The following is a 17,915-nucleotide window of genomic DNA, read 5'->3' as shown; positions in this document are numbered from 1 at the left end:
TAGAACTCAAAGTTATGAACACCAGAATTATGAATTGACCAGTCAACCCCTCCCTCCCCCCCCCCACACCTCATTTGGAACCTGCAGTATGCAATCAGGCAACAGCAGAGACAAAAAAAAAAAGGCAATACAGCACAGTTCTGTGTTAAATGTAAACTACTAAAAAAAGGGAAAGCAGAATTTTTCTTCTGCACAGTAAAGTTTCAAAGCTGTATTAAGTCAATGTTCAGTTGTAAAACTTTTGAAGGAATAATTTTTTTTTAATAAAAAAAACAGCTATGAACAACCTCCATGCCCAAGGTGATTTTAACTCTGAGGTTCTACTGTATTATCATCCTTTAAATTATAAAGTTCAAATGGCTGAAGACATGGGATTTTAGGTGCCTAACTCCCATAGACTTTTGAAAATCTCAGCCTTAATTATTTAGCAGCATACTTCTGATTCCCAGTCTGGCCAACAGAAGAGGAACTCATACTAAGTTGCATTTTAGGGTAGGATTGACCCCACCACTGCAAAAAGTTATCCAGATTGAAAATGTGGTACCAGCAAGTTCAAAAATCCAAAGCACAAAAGTAGACAGAGGTACAGTATGTGATCAAGATTACTAGAAGTGAAATGCAAAGCATATAGGAGAACTGAGTTAAGCAGAAGTTTCGGTGTGGAAACTCCTATTAGCCAGGTTATGAGAGACATGTAGCACAGAAATATATTTTTAACTAACCTTTAAAAAAATCCTCTTGGTACTTCCTAGTTCTTTTACTGTATCCCAGAAGTCAACATTTCAAAAAGTATAAGTCAGTTATCATTGGTCATGTGCCAACTATGTACTACATGTGAGATGAATGCATAGTCCCTGGCCTGCAAAGCTTGCATTCTAGGAGTTCACAGATACCCCTTCCATAACTTTTGGCAAATCAGAGTAACTAACTAAATACCTCCAGGATGATCTCAGAAGAAAGGATTTAAGAGGCTAAAAGGAAAACAAATAATGGACACACTTGGTCTGAATTTGATTGAAAGATTGATTGTTCCAAATAGCTGCTGCATTGCACTAATTATCCTGCTGTAAATTTTGTCTTACAGAGACAGCCATGGGAAGATTCATCCCAAAGTAGTGAGATCCTCCAGTTAGTATAATTGCTCCTGTGTCACCCCTCATCCTTGCAGTCAGCACAGGGAATGTTGTTCTTGGAGGAAGGGCTGTAGTGGATTCTCTGATAATACTTTGGGGTCATTAGTAAATGGCTTACTTTAGTACAGTCTAAAGGAAGTTTTAAGTTACTCCAGAGAACCTGGGTGCACAGCCCCTTTGCAGCTTCCACCTCTGCTACTCTATCTGCTATTCACCTACAACCATGGATTTACATATTTACGTTTCCACTCTGAAAGGTTTGCAATCTGTCTTTAAGGTCATCTGTGGAGCAACAAGCACACTTGTGAGAATATTAAAAAAAAGTATTTTATTCTGCATAGGTTCTTATACCACTTTCCTCACAGTCATGCATTAAGCAGCATGAGTAATATCTATCATGTGTTTGTTCTCTCATCCTCTCACCAGAAGTGTGTGCAGCAGAATGACTTGTTTTGGTAGATAGCATAAATACATAGCAAAATATATTAACACACAACACCACCTATCTAAGATAAGGTCAGAGCATCCACTGAATACTATTTTTGTGCCAAATTCTAATTTGCAGTATATCTGTTGAAGCTTTATGGAAGTCAATGGAACTGCATACAGTGGATTATAGCTTGAAATTTGTCCCTAGAATTCTCCTTGGAGGAGACACATGACATATGATATGGCAATACAGGATTACACACAAATATACATATTGTAGGGTAGAAGTGTTCTTTGGGATTAGTGGTTAAGATGTTCCAGGAATAAAATTTGCAGTCAGTCAACCTGAGATCACTGGATGAAAAAATTTTAGAATTAGTCTAAAAAACTGCCCCATACAGTGGAGCTATTTTATAGTGAACTCCAATTAGTGAAACTAAATAGCAATGAAGTTATTTCAATGAATTTCAGCATGCCAATTGCAATTCCAATTTAAGCAAGCCTCATGTTACATGAAATGTTTTTCTACAGAAAGAAGACTAGTGTAACAAAGGGATGAACAACATTTTAGCCAATTAATAAAGCGTCTAGAAAGACTGAACCAATGTTGGAGGCAGGGGATATGATGAATATATCTTGCCCAAAATAGTTCTGTTTTATCATGTGCCAGGTTTTAGTTGGTTCTGTAGTGCAGTCAGAGCTTTTAAACATGCCTGGAATTTAGTCTACCAGTCTTCACAGAAACAAGAAGAAATCCCTAGGAGGCAGCTGACAAAGGTCTCACCCTTTACCATGGAAATGGCTTTTTGTGATATCTTTATTTGATAGACGATCAAGCTGGTCCTTAAAGCATCCACATCATGCCACCTTACATCAGCAGCTGTTTTCCCGAGGGTGATAGGTTCAGGTAGCTGTCAGAGGAAGCATTAGAACAGTATTAGAGCATTAGCTGACTGTTCAAAGCATGCAGGTCATCAGGATAAGACAGCCCATCAGTAACCAGAAGTGATTTCAGTTATTGGCTTTGTTCTAGGGGTCACACAGTCCTGGTCTGCATTTCTGTTAGATGTTGATGAACTTGGTAAGGAGGGGAAAGTTGCCTTTTCTCAATCTATTGAGCAGTTAAATAATGAGACAATTAAAATAACTTCTCAAGCATCTTTTTGTCGCAGACATGAATTACCTCCTTTGCTCTCCGTGGAGGTGGGAGCAGTCTGGCACCTCTGCACAACAGTAACACTATCACTCCAGTGAAACTATTTCATGACTTGTCAGAAAAACAAAGATGTAGACTCCATTCAGACTGATAGGAGTTTCTCTTAACCACCCATCATTAAGTTAATATGAGTATGAGGGGGAGATCTAACGACACAAGCATAGTAGGAGCAGCTGTTGGGAAGCATTGCTCCCACAAGCTAAGGAGGAGCGAGATTCTACTCATACTATTAGCATAGGAGGAATTCTGCCTCTAGTTCCCTCCTCCACACCACCTCACCTTCACTCCTGACTTTATAGGGTACCAAGAATGAACACACTCTTTCCTGCGAGACTGGTGCATCACAAATCTCTCTAATTTCTCTTTTTGGGATGGGGGAAGTGAAGAATGGAATACCACCTTTCTACCTGTCTTCCTTCATCCACAGGTGAAGGTTTCCCTGCCACCGAGACATCCCCTTGCAACCCATGCTTGCTGGATACCATCTCCACGTCTGAGCGGACAATATTATATTCCCTGCTTGCTTTCCCATGCAGCATGTTTTCAGTTCCACTTTGAGGACGGAGGGAAAGATGGGAAGAAAACAGTCTCAGCACCTGATGTGACATGTTTCCTTTTGCTGGTTCCTGGCCCAATAGAGAGGCTGGAAGAATGGTCAGACTGTATCTAAAGGGTGGGCTGGAGAGGATGTTTTATGGCAGTTCTGGTCATGGGTTGGGTTTGTTCTAAGTTTCCAACAGCCAAAAAAAGAAGAGTAGTCTGTACAGGAGAACACCCCTTCCAAAAAAACACTGGGTATTGACCACTGCAGGGTCAGTATTCGTGTCCATTGCCCAAAGGGTTAATGTAGAACTTTTACAGCATGATGCATTTGAAAAATCACAAAGCTCAAAACAAAAATCTATTCATCTTTCCATTTTTTAAATGTATTTGCTCTGCATTATCTAGTTATTGAAGATTTGGGTTCAAACAAGAGCTTGCTCCTTCCCAGGCCATCTTCCCTTCTGGTTTGATTCAGCTACAAAGTCTTAATGCTGAATATGCAACCACATCATCAATTTTCACAGCAACAGACAGATGACAAAGGATTATGACAACTGCAGTGCAGATTCTAGCAGTGACTAAGATCTTTTTACAATAACCATCCACTACAATATTGGAACAGCACAAGACCAGGCTATGTGGGAATTTTTAGTATTTCATAAAGCATTGCATTATATGAGACAATAAGACCCCAAAGATGCCATGGACAACATTGGAGCTGGGCCTCCAAGAAAGTACAGTTAACACTTTGAGAAAAATAAAAAACAAAACAAAAAACTCTTTTCTTTGAACATATGACCGTTGAGCTTAGTGACCTTTCATATCTGTTGGAGCTGAATATTGTGTGTTTGTACTGCAATACATTTCCATTTCCAGCAATCACTTAAGTCCTGTGCTAGTTCAGCAAATGCAAGTTGCCACTGAAACAATTTCTTGATGGTTTTTTAAAAAAACAAACAAACACTCTCTCTTGTTTCAGAACACCATTATAACTTCACTAAAGGGAATTACTGGCAAGCATTAGTTCTATTTGAGAAGCTGCTGCAAACTGATCCTTATAACACATGATTCTGCTGGAATGTTTTCAGTGCAAATGAAGAGTTAAAGAAAGGAGGAAAGATCTTAAAATACTTTTTAACAGTTGGAGAGAAGAGAGTCTCCCCCCCCCCCCAAAGTGATGGTTAAGAAGTCTTTATATGTTTTCATGTTGCAGGTTTTTCAGATGACTCGAGCCATTTCTGGTGCAAACATCATCAGATTTGGTCTTTTTGTAATATTTATGTTACTGGATTATGGAAAAAACTAGATAGACCCAGACCCTATATTAAGCCCCCTAAATTTCTGAGGCAAAGAAGCCAGTGAAAAATAGAGAATACTGATACAAAAAAAACAAACAAACTGATTTATTAGCATTTGCCATTATACTTAGAGGTTCATTTGGCTTTCTACAGAAAGCAGATGCACACAGTCTTACTTACTAACCTGTGTTTAATTATAATTAAGATTATTTTTGTAGTGCCCACAAGTGAAAAACCACTTCAAACAAGAGTGATGACATCGGTCAAACTGTCCTGCAGTGGCTCAAGAGCCTGGGCACCAACCTCAGGACAGGCTGTTAAGAGGCAACTTGGCTCTGAGATCTATACTTAGATTTCTATACCAAGTATCAAATTATACCCCTCAGTCATCATAATAGCCTAACCAGGGAATCAAACAGTCGCTTGGGTACTCTGATCTTGACACATAGGCAATCTGGCCTTTGTGATAGTCCCTTATACCAAAAAAACCAAACAAACCCACAATAATATTAAGGTTACTTCCAGTCCCAAAGGGCAAGTCACTTACTCGAGGTCAATTGCGCCTTAGATCTCACACCAAAGACAACTCTTGTAGCCAACCCTATAACAAACTAACTAAAGATGTATTAGCTAGGAAAAGGAAATGAGTTATTTACAATGTTAAATCAGGCAAACACACACACACAAAGCTTCAAAGGGGATAGAATCATCTGTAATAATGAGCAAAATCTATAAGTCCTTTAGGCCAGCCCAGGCAAAACCCTGGGGAATCTCTTGCTTATGCCTAGAAAACCTGGCACTCAGAGTCGAATCAACGTAGAGAGTCAGTTTCTCCTTGTCAGAGATTCTTATCCCCTTTCCCTCTTCTCTGAACTGCCAACTTAGATGATGGGAGGTATTTACTTGCACATTTCCTCTTCTTAGGGGAAGAAGGGAGAGCAATCAAAATCTTTTATCCTCTGATATTTCACAATAGTTTGTCTAGTATCGATGGACCTTTTCTGTTGGGCAGGACACAACACCTTCGGTTGGAAGCCAACATGTCACACTCATTCATGTCTTTCCAGTCTGATGATTTATACAAGTTAGAAGCTTATAGGGCAAATGCTCAAATGTTACTATACAATATAGGATACACCTGTTATAAGTGCAACTTACAAACATTCAATAAAGTCTAAACACCCAGCATATTTTTATAACTAATATTGTTTTAACAATACTAACACAAAGATGAACCAGACTGGTTCCAGCCGCGTGAGTATCAGTGTTCATTTGAGGCATGGAAGACTTGGCATGAGCTGGCACCTGATTTGCTAGAGTCACAAGATCCCTTCCCAAAGGAACTTACAGTTTGAGGCTTCCATCATGCAGTTCGAGCCCCATGGGCAGACACTTATGACTGCATGGATCTGACTGAAGCGAGATGCAAACCTGCGAGAGTGACAAATACAAGAAAGATGCAGGTGGAAGGAAAGATGAGCTGCTATACAGACAAAACCAAATTTCAATTATGTCTTATGCAAGGACCATCAGATATTGTAGAAGTGTTTTATTTCTTCCACTTCTTCTATTAAGTAGTGCCTCAACATTTTCAAGCAGTCAACAAAAGTAAAGGATGTGCACACAATGTTACCTGACAATGACCTTTTATGGGGCAGCCAGGGGCTATGCCTCTGTTTCCACCAGAGTCAAGTTATAGTTTTACCACTGACTTCAATAGAAGCAGCATAAGTCTCATTTTTGGAAACAATGGAATGGCTCAGCCACTTTGCTCAAACCTGTATTACTTTTGAGCTCATCCAACATGCTGAATGAAATGTGATGCATACAGAAGTGTGTAGAAAAGGATTCCAGTTTCAGGGAATTTTCGTCTGCACATGCAAGTGACCCAATGTGTTAAGAATATAAAGCAACCATTGACAACTGGACAGGCTGTCTATCAAGTGCTACACCAGTAACTGAGTATGTTTTTCCTGCAGCTTGAGATACAATGCCACATACAGAACATTTAGGAGACATTTATGCATAAAAGTAAATTACTGGATTATGGATGTCCACAGAGTGTCAAATGGTTTAAAAGTCCTCTGTTTGCTGCTTTACATTAGATTTTATGAGCCTGCATCAGCTGTATGATGGAAACTTTGGATAAGATGGATATTTTACAGCTAGGCTATCTGATTTGGAATTCAGACTTAGAATTTGTTCACTTAAGTCATCTGATTCCCTCAGGGCAACAGAGGTCCTTAAAGTGGGAGGGAGGTGTTTGTCCTTGCAGCCTGAAACATTCAATGAACATGCATGTACCAAAAGATACCTAGGTTGCCTCCAAACCTTTGATTCATTAATATCAACAGTTCTGAATACAGCTGAATTGAACTAAGATTTTGAAATAAGCCTAGTAGCTAAGAGGGACATGAGGGATCACCCTTCCCACCCAAACATGTCTTTACCCCTGTGTAGAAATAAGATGTGTTCTAGTTCTTCCTTCCCCCTCCTGCCCCCAAAGTTTCTTAGTCTGAGTTTCCTAAGATGAGTGATTGTAGTCCTACAGCACATAGTAATAGTCACAATTCCAATAGCCCATGGGGAAAGAGGAGGTTATTGACTGTGTTTCAGCCAAGTGAAGTGTCGTGACTGCATTATGTTGCTGCTGTAATAAAAGATGTATAACCCTGGTAAGAAAGTGTTTGCAGAGAGGGCTTGTGCAGGAAGGCCTACAAAGCGGCAAAGTAAGGACAGAGGGTTCTATGCTGGAGTTTCTGTGAAACCCTACTTACCTGTTTGAAAGGGAGTGAGGAGAAGAGATAGTTCTTTTCAAACAGAGAGAGGAGAAAGCTCCTTTTGGAGCACATGAGAGCATAGATGGGTTGACTAGAACTGGACTGCTCCTCAAGAGTCTATGAGAAACTTTAGAAGGACTGTCCCGGGGGACTGTGACACTACTGCAGAATCAAGGGGAACGCCTAGATTGGTTGGCAACAGTATTGGGAGTACCATTTCTGTAAAAGCTGATTAGGCCTTTTGTTTTGTTTGTCAGATGTATACACACCCTGATAGTGCTGGTGGAAAGGGAGCGGATTAATTCTGGGTTTTGCAATTGGGAAAAGAAAAGAAAAAAGCCCTCTCTCAAGGCAAAAAGGTTTAATCAAATGTGAAAGCTGTTTAGTCCACTTGAATGCAATGGCTGAGAGGACTGCAGCAAGGAAGAGAGAAGCAACAGGTTATTTTTTGTCTATTTCTATATTTGTGACAATTGGGGTCCAGACACCTCAAAGGGAGAACAGGGGGTCTGAATCCAAAAGACTATTCAGTTGAATCAACTGATTGTATACAATATTACTGTGTATAAGAATAAAGAAAAGGAGTACGTGTGGCACCTTAGAGACTAACAAATTTATTTGAGCATAAGCTTTCGTGAGCTACAGCTCACTGCATTGGATGCATTCTCACGAGAGCTTATGCTCAAATAAATTTGTTAGTCTCTAAGGTGCCACAAGTACTCCTTTTCTGTTTGTGAATACAGACTAACACGGCTGCTACTCTGAAACCTGTGTATAAGTATGTTAAATAAGATTTCTTATGAAAGCTGAATCTGATGGTTATGAGATGTATGCAAATTGTGATTATGAATTTATGTATTTAAAACTGTGCTCAGAAATTGGTGCTGCCAACAAACAATCAGCCCCACCTCACTACAGAGAGGTGAAACAGGCCACCTCCCCAACCAGATGAGACTAGCTTCAAGTACCTAATATTGCACAACCGGGGGGGGGGGGGGAGAAAGACGCAAATAGCGAACCATTCAAAATTTAATGGGAAAACATTGAAACTAAAAAGAAAACCAAGAGTCACTATGCCAAGGAGGTAGGGGAAGAAAGGGACCCTTTTAAAAACCAGGTTCAACATCTATAAGAAATCCCTTATCTTGAGGGATTGAGCTCCGAAACTTGCTGTATTAGATCCAGCATACAAGAAATTTACTCATTTTAGGATGTAAAGTTTATTCATTTGCTTAGTAATGTTACTGAATTATGAATTTGATTATAATATTGTTTTTATAACTTCTTTTCAGGTGTAATCCCTGAAAGAGAAACAGGTGCTATTTAAAAACCTTGGCAAAAATTATCCAGTTTGCTGTGATAAATGAGTTGCCTCTGAGAGGAGATCAAGAGATCAAACTTCAAGGACTTAAATCTCATTCTGAACAATTCATCAGAAATTTTCACCAAACTACTGAAGGTTACTGTAGGTCAAGATCCAAAATTCAAGAATGCTCTGAAAAAGCATTTAAAAAAATGCCAATTACACTTCTGAAATTCAGAATGAAATAATTGATATGATGAAGATAGTTTTGAAAAAGTTATTGTTGAAGAGCCTCAGAAAGATGGTGATGTAGCGTCACATGTCAGGTAGAAGAACTTGACAAAAGATACGATTAATGTAGAACATTTCTCCACTGTTTCATGCAACTCTGGTGATGGCAAAGCCAAGAAAAGACTTATTGGAGTAACACAGTTGCATGGCCTCACTTCTGAAGATATTACAAGTTTTGAAAGACCTCCACAAACTCAGTTTTGACCCTCAAAATACGTTCTTGCTTTGATGGTGCCAAAGTTATGTCAGGGTACAAAGGAGGCATACAAGAGCTTTTGCAACAGAAATTAAACAAATACCTTAAACACAAAACTTGAAATACCAATTACATCTGGTGGTTACTAATGTGTTTGAGAAGAACTTGATAGTGGTGGATATGTTCTTATATGTAAGACTATACAATTTCTTTTTCCCCAGGTGATTGTGCTGTAAGAAGGCTAGCATCTCCAAAGCTTTATAGAAACAGGATGGACTGGTCATCTGAAAATCTTCAAGTTTATTGAGGATTATTTCCAAGAGATTCAATATATTATGTCATACTTTGTGAATTGATATGGTGACCTGGCCATTGAAGCAAGTTGAAAGTTATGGAATCATACAATTTTTTTTTCTTACCCGAGATCATGAGAATTATTCTGAAAGTTTTTCCTCCTGTGAACAATTACCTTCTAAAGGAACAAATGCTTGCAAAAAGGAGTTGAACTGGTCACTGTTGCCTGCGAAGAACTTCATCAAAAGAGATACCTTTGAAAATTCTCTCTAACACTATTTCATCCCAAATACCCTGGTTTTGAAAGATGCACGTGCTGAAGCATCAACATTAAGATGTTCCACCAAGAGCCAAAATTTCAAGATTCCATAGTCACTGTGCTCTGGAATCCTGACAAATGCTCAAATGAGCATCAATGGTTCCAGATTTGTGAACTGATTGATGAAGCCACTGGTGAACTGCAAAGGAGATTTTCTGAAGAAAACCTCCAGGTTATGTAAAAGCTTGTGAGCAATCTATTCCAACAGCTCTCCAGACTTTCTGAAACTGAGATCACTATGAACTTTTAAGCAAAATAAGCTGTCATGGGATAAGAGGGGAGGTCTTCTCATGGACTGGTAACTGGTTAAAAGATAGGAAACAAAGGGTAGGAATAAATGGTCAGTTTTTAGAATGGACAGAGATAAATAGCGGTGTCCCCCAGTGGTCTGTACTAGGACCAGTCCTATTCAACATATTAATAAATGATCTGGAAAAAAAGGGGTAAACAGTGAGATGGCAAAATTTGCAGATGATACAAAACTACTCAAGATAGTTAAGTCCCAGGCAGACTGTGAAGAGCTACAAAAGGCTCTCTGAAAACTGGGTGACTGGGCAACAAAATGGCAGATTAAATTCAATGTTGATAAATGCAAAGTAATTCACATTCGAAAACACCATCCCAACTATACATATAAAGTATTGGGGTCTAAATTAGCTGTTACCACTCAAGAAAGAGAGCTTGAAATCATTGTGGATAGTTCTCTGAAAACATCCATTCAATGTGCAGCGGCAGTAAAAAAAAAACGAACAGAATGTTGGGAATCATTAAGAAAGGGACAGATAAGATGACAGAAAATATCATATTGCCTCTATTTAAATCCATGGTACACCCACATCTTGAATACTACATGCAGATATGGTCACCTCATCTCAAAAAAAGATATTTAGGAATTGGAAAAGGTTCAGAAAAGAGGGGGGGAAAAGATTAGGGGTATGGAATGGCTTCCCCAGGAGGAACAATTAATAAGACTGGGACTTTTCAGCTTGGAAAAGAGACGACTATGGGGGAATATGACAGAGGTTTATAAAATCATGACTGGTGTGGAGGAAGTAAATAAGGAAATGTTATTTACTCTTCCTCATAACACAAGAACGAGGGATCACCAAATGAAATTAATAGGCAGCAGGTTTAAAACTAACAAAAGGAAGTTTTTTTTTTTTACGCAATGCACAGTCAACCTGTGGAACTCTTCGGCCTTCACAACATCCTCTGGCAAGACTATAACAGTGTTCAAAAAAGAACTAAATAAATTCATGGAGGATAGGTCCATCAATGGCTATTAGCCAGGATGGGTAGGGATGGGGTCCCTAGCCTCCGAAGCTGGGAATGAGTGACAAGGAATGAATCACTTGGTGATTACCTGTTCATTCCCTCTGGGGGCACCTGGCATTGGCCACTGTCGGAAGACAGGATACTGGACTAGATGGACTTTTGATCTGACCCTGTATGGCCGTTCTTATGTTCTTAAGTCAAAACTGAAATGGCTGTATTAAACACTGTTGCATAAGAGAAATTGCAAAGAATTTGAAGTAGTTCTAGGTGCTGCCAAGGAATTAAAGAAAGCTTTCCCATGTAGTTTTGTAATGTCTTTAGAGGTATTGTTGTTTGCAGCATCACCTGCAGCTTATGAGAATGCCTTCTCTTGTTTGCAAAGAACTTTGTCACACCAAAGGTGAGCATCACCCATGAAAGAAAGAAACCTAATTGTCCTGTGATATAAAAGTGATTTGACTTCAGAACTGAAGCTGGGTGCCTTGTGGAGGAATTTGATTTATCCAAGAATACTTCACCTTTAGTTTCATGAACAATCTTTGCTTTAGATAGTACTTTCATGTTAAGATCTATATTTTTATATTCTGAATCTTTGAATACTTGAATATTTTTTACATTTATGTGATCAGTGTATCTTGTTTCATAAAGAAAAGTAAAGAAGGCTTCTGATTGAGACTGCATTTTTTCCTCTACGTACATGAACTTCTGAAGAAAAGAACTATTGCCCCTCTTGTCATGCAGTCTGCCCCCCTCTCCCTCACATACATAGATGTCCTAGTTCTGGGGCCAGCATTCAAATGTCTCTAAGTTACTTTGCAGTCAATTTCCCCACCTTCATATACACTTAGAATCAGACGATTAGGGTTGGAAGAGACTTCAGGAGGTCATCTAGTCCAACCCCCTGCTCAAAGAAGAACTGACCCCAACTAAATCATCCCAACCAGAGCTTTGTCAAGCCTGACCTGAAAATCCTGTGCAGCGCCGACATAAAAAAACATAAAAAACTTGTTTTACTGCAATATTTTATTGTGAATTGTGAAGCATGCTTGTATCCATTTCTCCTCATCTTCTGCAGGTTGTCTTTTAACTATAGGTTCTTTGAGTCAGATGCAATATCTTCAGGTGTTTTCCTACAGATACTAGCACAATAGGTTTCTATTTCTGTGGTATGGCAATACAAATAATTAATATTTATAAACTTTAGAGAGACAAGGTGGGTGAAGTAATATCTTTTATTGGACTCTTGCCAACAGAAGTTGGTCCAATAAAAGATATTATCACACCCACTTTTATCTCTCTAATATCCTGGGACCAACGCAGCTACAACTACATTGCATTTATAACTATAAACATTTATTAAGTTATCAGAGGTAGGAACTCAATTTTATAGAGTTAAGAACTGATTTTTTAGATTAAGCTTTCCAATTTCACTCATTAATCCTATTGATAATTCCCACTGTTCTTAAAGTGCTATGCTATCATTTCATTTTTATTAGGTCAAAATGTACGGCACAATATTGTGATGGCTTAACTCAAGATCTTGAAATGTTTTTGAAAGCTTAATTAAACCATAGAACAGGCTATGCTACTGTTCCAAGGTATTCAAAATGAAGTCAGAATCGAAATTGGAAGAGTTTTCATAGCAACAAGAAATAAAATTATATCTCACCCATGTTTAAGTTGGTCTAGATATACAGCACTTACCAAGACTCTTCTCATCTCAAAAATTTTAGATGAGCTTCTGAAATTAATTGGCATAGACTCAGACTCCAAAGACTGAAGAGACTTATCACTGCCAAGGAAAAATTGTTCCCTATTGTACATTTACTTGTGCTTTGTCGAGTGCAATCTTTTGTGTGTAATTTAATACAGCTCTGTCAATATTCTCTCGAGTATTGAGAAGCTAAAGAGTATCATCCAGATTTGCCAGGCACAAAAGATCAAGTGTATTAAAAAAATAAATTCCACAAATATAGAAAATTTAATCTGAGTAAAACCTGGCACATTACTATTACTGATACTTCTCATTCTTATAATGTACTGTAAATGAATGCACCAAATAAATAACTACTGAAGGAATCCAGGAGTATCAGGTTTTTTTCTTTTTACATTTTTCCTTTTATTTTAAAAGACTACGATAAATAGTATAAATCAAAAGAAGAGTAAAGAAGTGATCAAAGAGTGCCCTTGAAAAAAATCCTTCATAGACTTTAAAATGAATAGACTGCTCAGCCTCCCAGATCACAGTATCAGAAAATAACAAAAATAATAAAGTCTCAGCTCAGAATAATCTTGACCCAAATCCACTCCAGAATATAGTTCCATCCATCTCCTTATGATGGAAATACATGCTTATGCTTGTAACATTAGGCAATAACACCAATTATACGTAAGAGCCGTCATTATTATGTAATGCATGACTCTCCACTGCCTTAGCAAGAACCAAAACTAATCACAAAAAGGTAAGGCTATGTAGTGTTGCTCTGGCAGCATAAAGCACTTTTAAACCCAATTTAGAGGTCCAATGGAAGATGCACCTGGAACAGATGATGCTTCTGGTGCCATCAGGCTGACATAGTAATTCCTGCATCATCCCCACTTTCAGCCACTGTAGGGGTGGGGGGGGGAAACAAACAAGGGTGCATAACATGCCCTGGGAACCTGGCCACAATAACAAACCTTTGAGGTCCAGGGCAGCCTATATAGCACAGAAGAGTATGCAGACTTACAATATGGCACTAGAAGAGGTTCATATATCTTTCGGCTAGGGCTGGAGCTTGGGCCCTACCACACAGGCTTCAGAGCCCAAGCTCCAGCCTGAGCCTGACCCTGACTGTCTACACAGCTGTTTTTAGTACCATAATGCAACCCTGAATCTGTAGGCCCAGGTTCTGAGACTTGCTGCCCCAGGTTTTAAAACATCAGCGGACGACACTTGGACATAGGCAGATTAGGATCAGAAGACTGTAAAGGCTGTCTAAAGCCACTTTTGAACCCTAGCATAGATTCCTATGCATTCCTCAACACCAGCTGATGATTGGAGCCTCTTTCTTGGTTGTACATTCAGAAGTTTGTTAGCAAAATTATCAGATGTAGTTCTTTCACCACACCCATGTTTAAGAATGTCTGAGTTAAATCTGAATTCAACAGAACGACTGTTGAAGGGACTATCAAACACTTCAGATATCTTTGGAAAGCTATATTTAATGGGACTCTGGCAGAGAGACCATAACTCCTCAGCTGCTCAAACTGTATCCAAACTCTTTGGTAATATGAAGAAATTGGAAAGGGGACAGTAAAACAAGAAGAAGATCTTTCTCCTTACTCTATTCCCTGTGATATTTGAAGCAGCTAGTGTGACATACTCACTTATACACAGTAAATCCCTTCCATTCTTTGGATATCTCTTAGGAGACATTTCAAGGGTTATTTTTAAAATGGAAATTGTAGAAGTAGTCACTAAAGAAACATAGGTTTCAGAGTAGCAGCCGTGTTAGTCTGTATTCGCAAAAAGAAAAGGAGTACTTGTGGCACCTTAGAGACTAACAAATTTATTAGAGCATAAGCTTTCGTGAGCTACAGCTCACTTCATCGGATGCATTTGGTGGAAAAAACCACCAAATGCATCCGATGAAGTGAGCTGTAGCTCACGAAAGCTTATGCTCTAATAAATTTGTTAGTCTCTAAGGTGCCACAAGTACTCCTTTTCTTTTTAAAGAAACATAACTTACTTTTGAACTTAGCTTTATTTCTACTGAAAACAGTCACAGATGTTGCACAGCTTTTGGCTGAATGAGTGGTGTCACAAATAAAATATTTCATAGATGAACAAAGTCTGGTCCAACAAGCAGATACGTAAATGACTTTGATTTACAGATTAGGAAGGGTACACTTCATTCTTTGTTTTCTCTATTGGTGAAGACCTATTGAGAGCAACAAAGAGCATACCAATACTAAAACCCACAATTAAAAATGAGCATATGGCTTACCCCATAAAAGAAAATATTAGACAACATTCCTTCGTTGGAGGGATATCTGTTTGCAAAGATTCTCCTCTATCCTTTCCTGTCACCCGTCATTTCTAATCTTCACATCTCAAGTAAAAAATGATGGATCTGATTCTTTTCTTATTTATACCAGAGATTTCATTCGCAATGGAGTTGCTCCTGGAAAATGCAAGGTGTAAGGGAGAAGGGAATGAAGCACAATACTTATTAACATTAGTCCAGAGGGAAACTACTAGACAAGCTGCTCGTAGCACAGTGCTTTCATTACATAGGATGTGGATAACAACCATTTTATTCTTCCTATCCTCCTGAGCAGGATGAAGTTGTATATCACCAATTCAGCTATATGCCTGGAACAATATGTCTGGCCAGCACACTTATGACAATTTTTTAAGAAGAAAAATAAAGGGTGTTTGCCAGGCTCAACATAGACAAACATTAATAAAGTGTTGGGATGACTGCAGAGGCCCACAAGGACTGGTATGTTGGAGCCAAGAAAAGCTAGTGTGATTAGAGAGGCCCAGAACAGCTGAACAAAGGAGCAAGAATGGTAAAGAAACTAGGTACTGTTGTAGTATTAGCATGGACAAGCTTGAGATGAGAGTTGGGGGAAACAGGTTAGGAGAGATTTGGAAAGCTCACAGATTGAGGGGAAATTGAGGAGGCTGTGCATCAGGATGACAATTTTGCACATATACACCAGATAAATGTTGGAAGCTTTACAAACTTAAGCTCAAGAATATTAAAGGGGCTTTTTCATCCATCTCACTGGCAAGGCAAACAACTCACTGCCACTCTGAGCAGTAAGAATAAGATCACTGCAGTAATCAGTCTCCTACTGAAATCAGTACATTGCATTCACCTTTATAGGGCTTTGAATATTCATGTTGAAATAACAGAGATTACTTCCCAAGTGCCTCACAATATTTTAAAGCACAAGAAGGTAAGACCTTCCTTTGTGATATTCAAAGTGCAGAAGATAGCAGAACCAGTGCTGTTTCCTCAATTTCCCCTCTATCTCTTATCTCTGAGCACTGGCTGTCTCTTGGCTTCTCAAGTCTCTGAACAGTTTCCTTTGACTCCCCATCAAATGCACCGAGGAGGGACCAGATTTGAGGAGCACACACTTTTCACCTGCACACAGTGCTCCTTGGGGCTTTCTAATGATATCACACACGGGAATTTAGGAACAATATTGGGGCTGACCAGAAAAGGTGGTGGTCGTCATTTTTTAAAAAGAGATTTAAAAAAATAAAAACAAAGGAGAGAGTCTAATCTCGGTGGTAAAGTTTTGAAGGATGGCAGATTTTATAGAGGGTTTGTGTGTGTGGGATGCAGATAACATCCCCGCAATTTGCAGCTCGGCTTGTACTGAGCATGCTCAGTAACACTCCTGAAGGCAGCTGCCCTCACTCCGCCCCCCCTCCCCGACCACTATCTGCAGGCACTGGTCACCCCAGTCTGTTTAAACAGACAAACCACTACCAAAAGATCAGAATGCTGTAAGTTTTCATGCCTCTTACTAGCCCCTAGTAAACGGGAGTAAGTCAAACTTACCCTAAATACTGGTTTCAGAGTAGCAGCCGTGTTAGTCTGTATTCGCAAAAAGAAAAGGAGAACTTGTGGCACCTTACAGACTAACACATTTATTTGAGCATAAGCTTTCGTGAGCTACAGCTCACTTCATCGGATGCATTTGGTGGAAAAAACAGAGGGGAGTCACCAAACTTCATTCACCCTTGAAAACAGAAAGAGATGTGAGGGAAAACCAAGTTATATGCTCTACTGTTAGTTCACGTTTAGAAAAAATAAGCTTTGAAAAAGTTAGGTCTCAAAGAGACACAAAAGGCAGTTCTTGGTGACATAGTAAATAAGCATATAATGATCTCTCTCTCTCTCTCTCTCTGTAGCGCATTCATGAGCAGAGTTGAATTTTTTGTTTGTAATGCATGGGGACAGCTTGAGTATGCAAGGCTTTATATTAACCAGGTTCTGTTCTAATCCATTTCTTAATTAATAAAACATACCTTGGCTTTGTTCATAACAGAAAAATCTGCAAGCCTATGTTGTGTGTTAATGCAGCTCCACCATTGCCACAAAGCATTTGTCTAGACAGGACACAGTCATGGTCCCAACAATATGGTCTAACATTCTTCTGAGCATAAGACTCCCCGCACTCGCAAACCAGATGGAGAGAAAGGAAAAAACTCTAATGCGTTAGAGACACTCAGAGAGAAGGGAGCTCATATGTAAGTAAACCCCCATCTCCCATGTACATTTTCCTAGTCTAGACTCTTCCTCACCCCCACCCTGTGATAGGAGCCCTTAGGAGCAAGAATCCTGGTTAATTGTAGGCATTGGGGATAAAGGAGGATATTCCCAATCCACATGAGCAGCTTTTGCCATGACCTTGATGAAAATATCATTGGCTGTTATCTAGGACTTTTGCTATTGTTTGATATACGTGTGCTGGATATTCTACTATGGTGTGCAAGTGCTCATGCAGTGGCTAGCTTCCATTAATCCAGATAACGCTTTCCTAGCTGAAATGTGATGTTGCTTTAGAAACCCATCATGATTACAAAACAAAGTGACACAAGAATAACTTGGGCAGTAGCTTGATAAAGTGTTTTCATGCCTCTGCCAACAAGGATTATGATCCCCCTGTCTCCTCTTTCATGTGCACAGTGTTGGTGCCAAAACCAATAGACATCCTACAAAATTTATTTGGTAAGTAAAGAAGCCATACACATTGGAAAGCATTTAGTGAGGATTAGCATTGCGTAGCTGGCCTCTTGTCTTTTTTCTCTACCGAATAACTCTTGTTCTTA

At 39.2% G+C, this 17,915-nt stretch overlaps 1 long non-coding RNA gene across 1 annotated transcript; it reads right to left on the bottom strand.

Annotated features, from left to right (window-relative positions):
• Positions 1–2,116: 2,116 nt before the first annotated feature.
• Positions 2,117–16,653, bottom strand: LOC122459951. The gene is made up of 3 exons (XR_006280943.1): positions 16,642–16,653; positions 15,067–15,243; positions 2,117–2,473 (listed from the first exon to the last, which is right to left on the bottom strand). It is a non-coding gene; the product is annotated as an uncharacterized LOC122459951 (long non-coding RNA).
• Between the last annotated feature and the right edge of the window lie 1,262 nt (positions 16,654–17,915).

The sequence above is a fragment of the Dermochelys coriacea genome, chromosome 4, assembly GCF_009764565.3.
Source record: "Dermochelys coriacea isolate rDerCor1 chromosome 4, rDerCor1.pri.v4, whole genome shotgun sequence".
Lineage (NCBI taxonomy): Eukaryota > Metazoa > Chordata > Testudines > Dermochelyidae > Dermochelys > Dermochelys coriacea.
The sequence above is the reverse complement of the archived record's forward strand: the minus strand, read 5'-3'. Positions and strand labels throughout refer to the sequence as shown.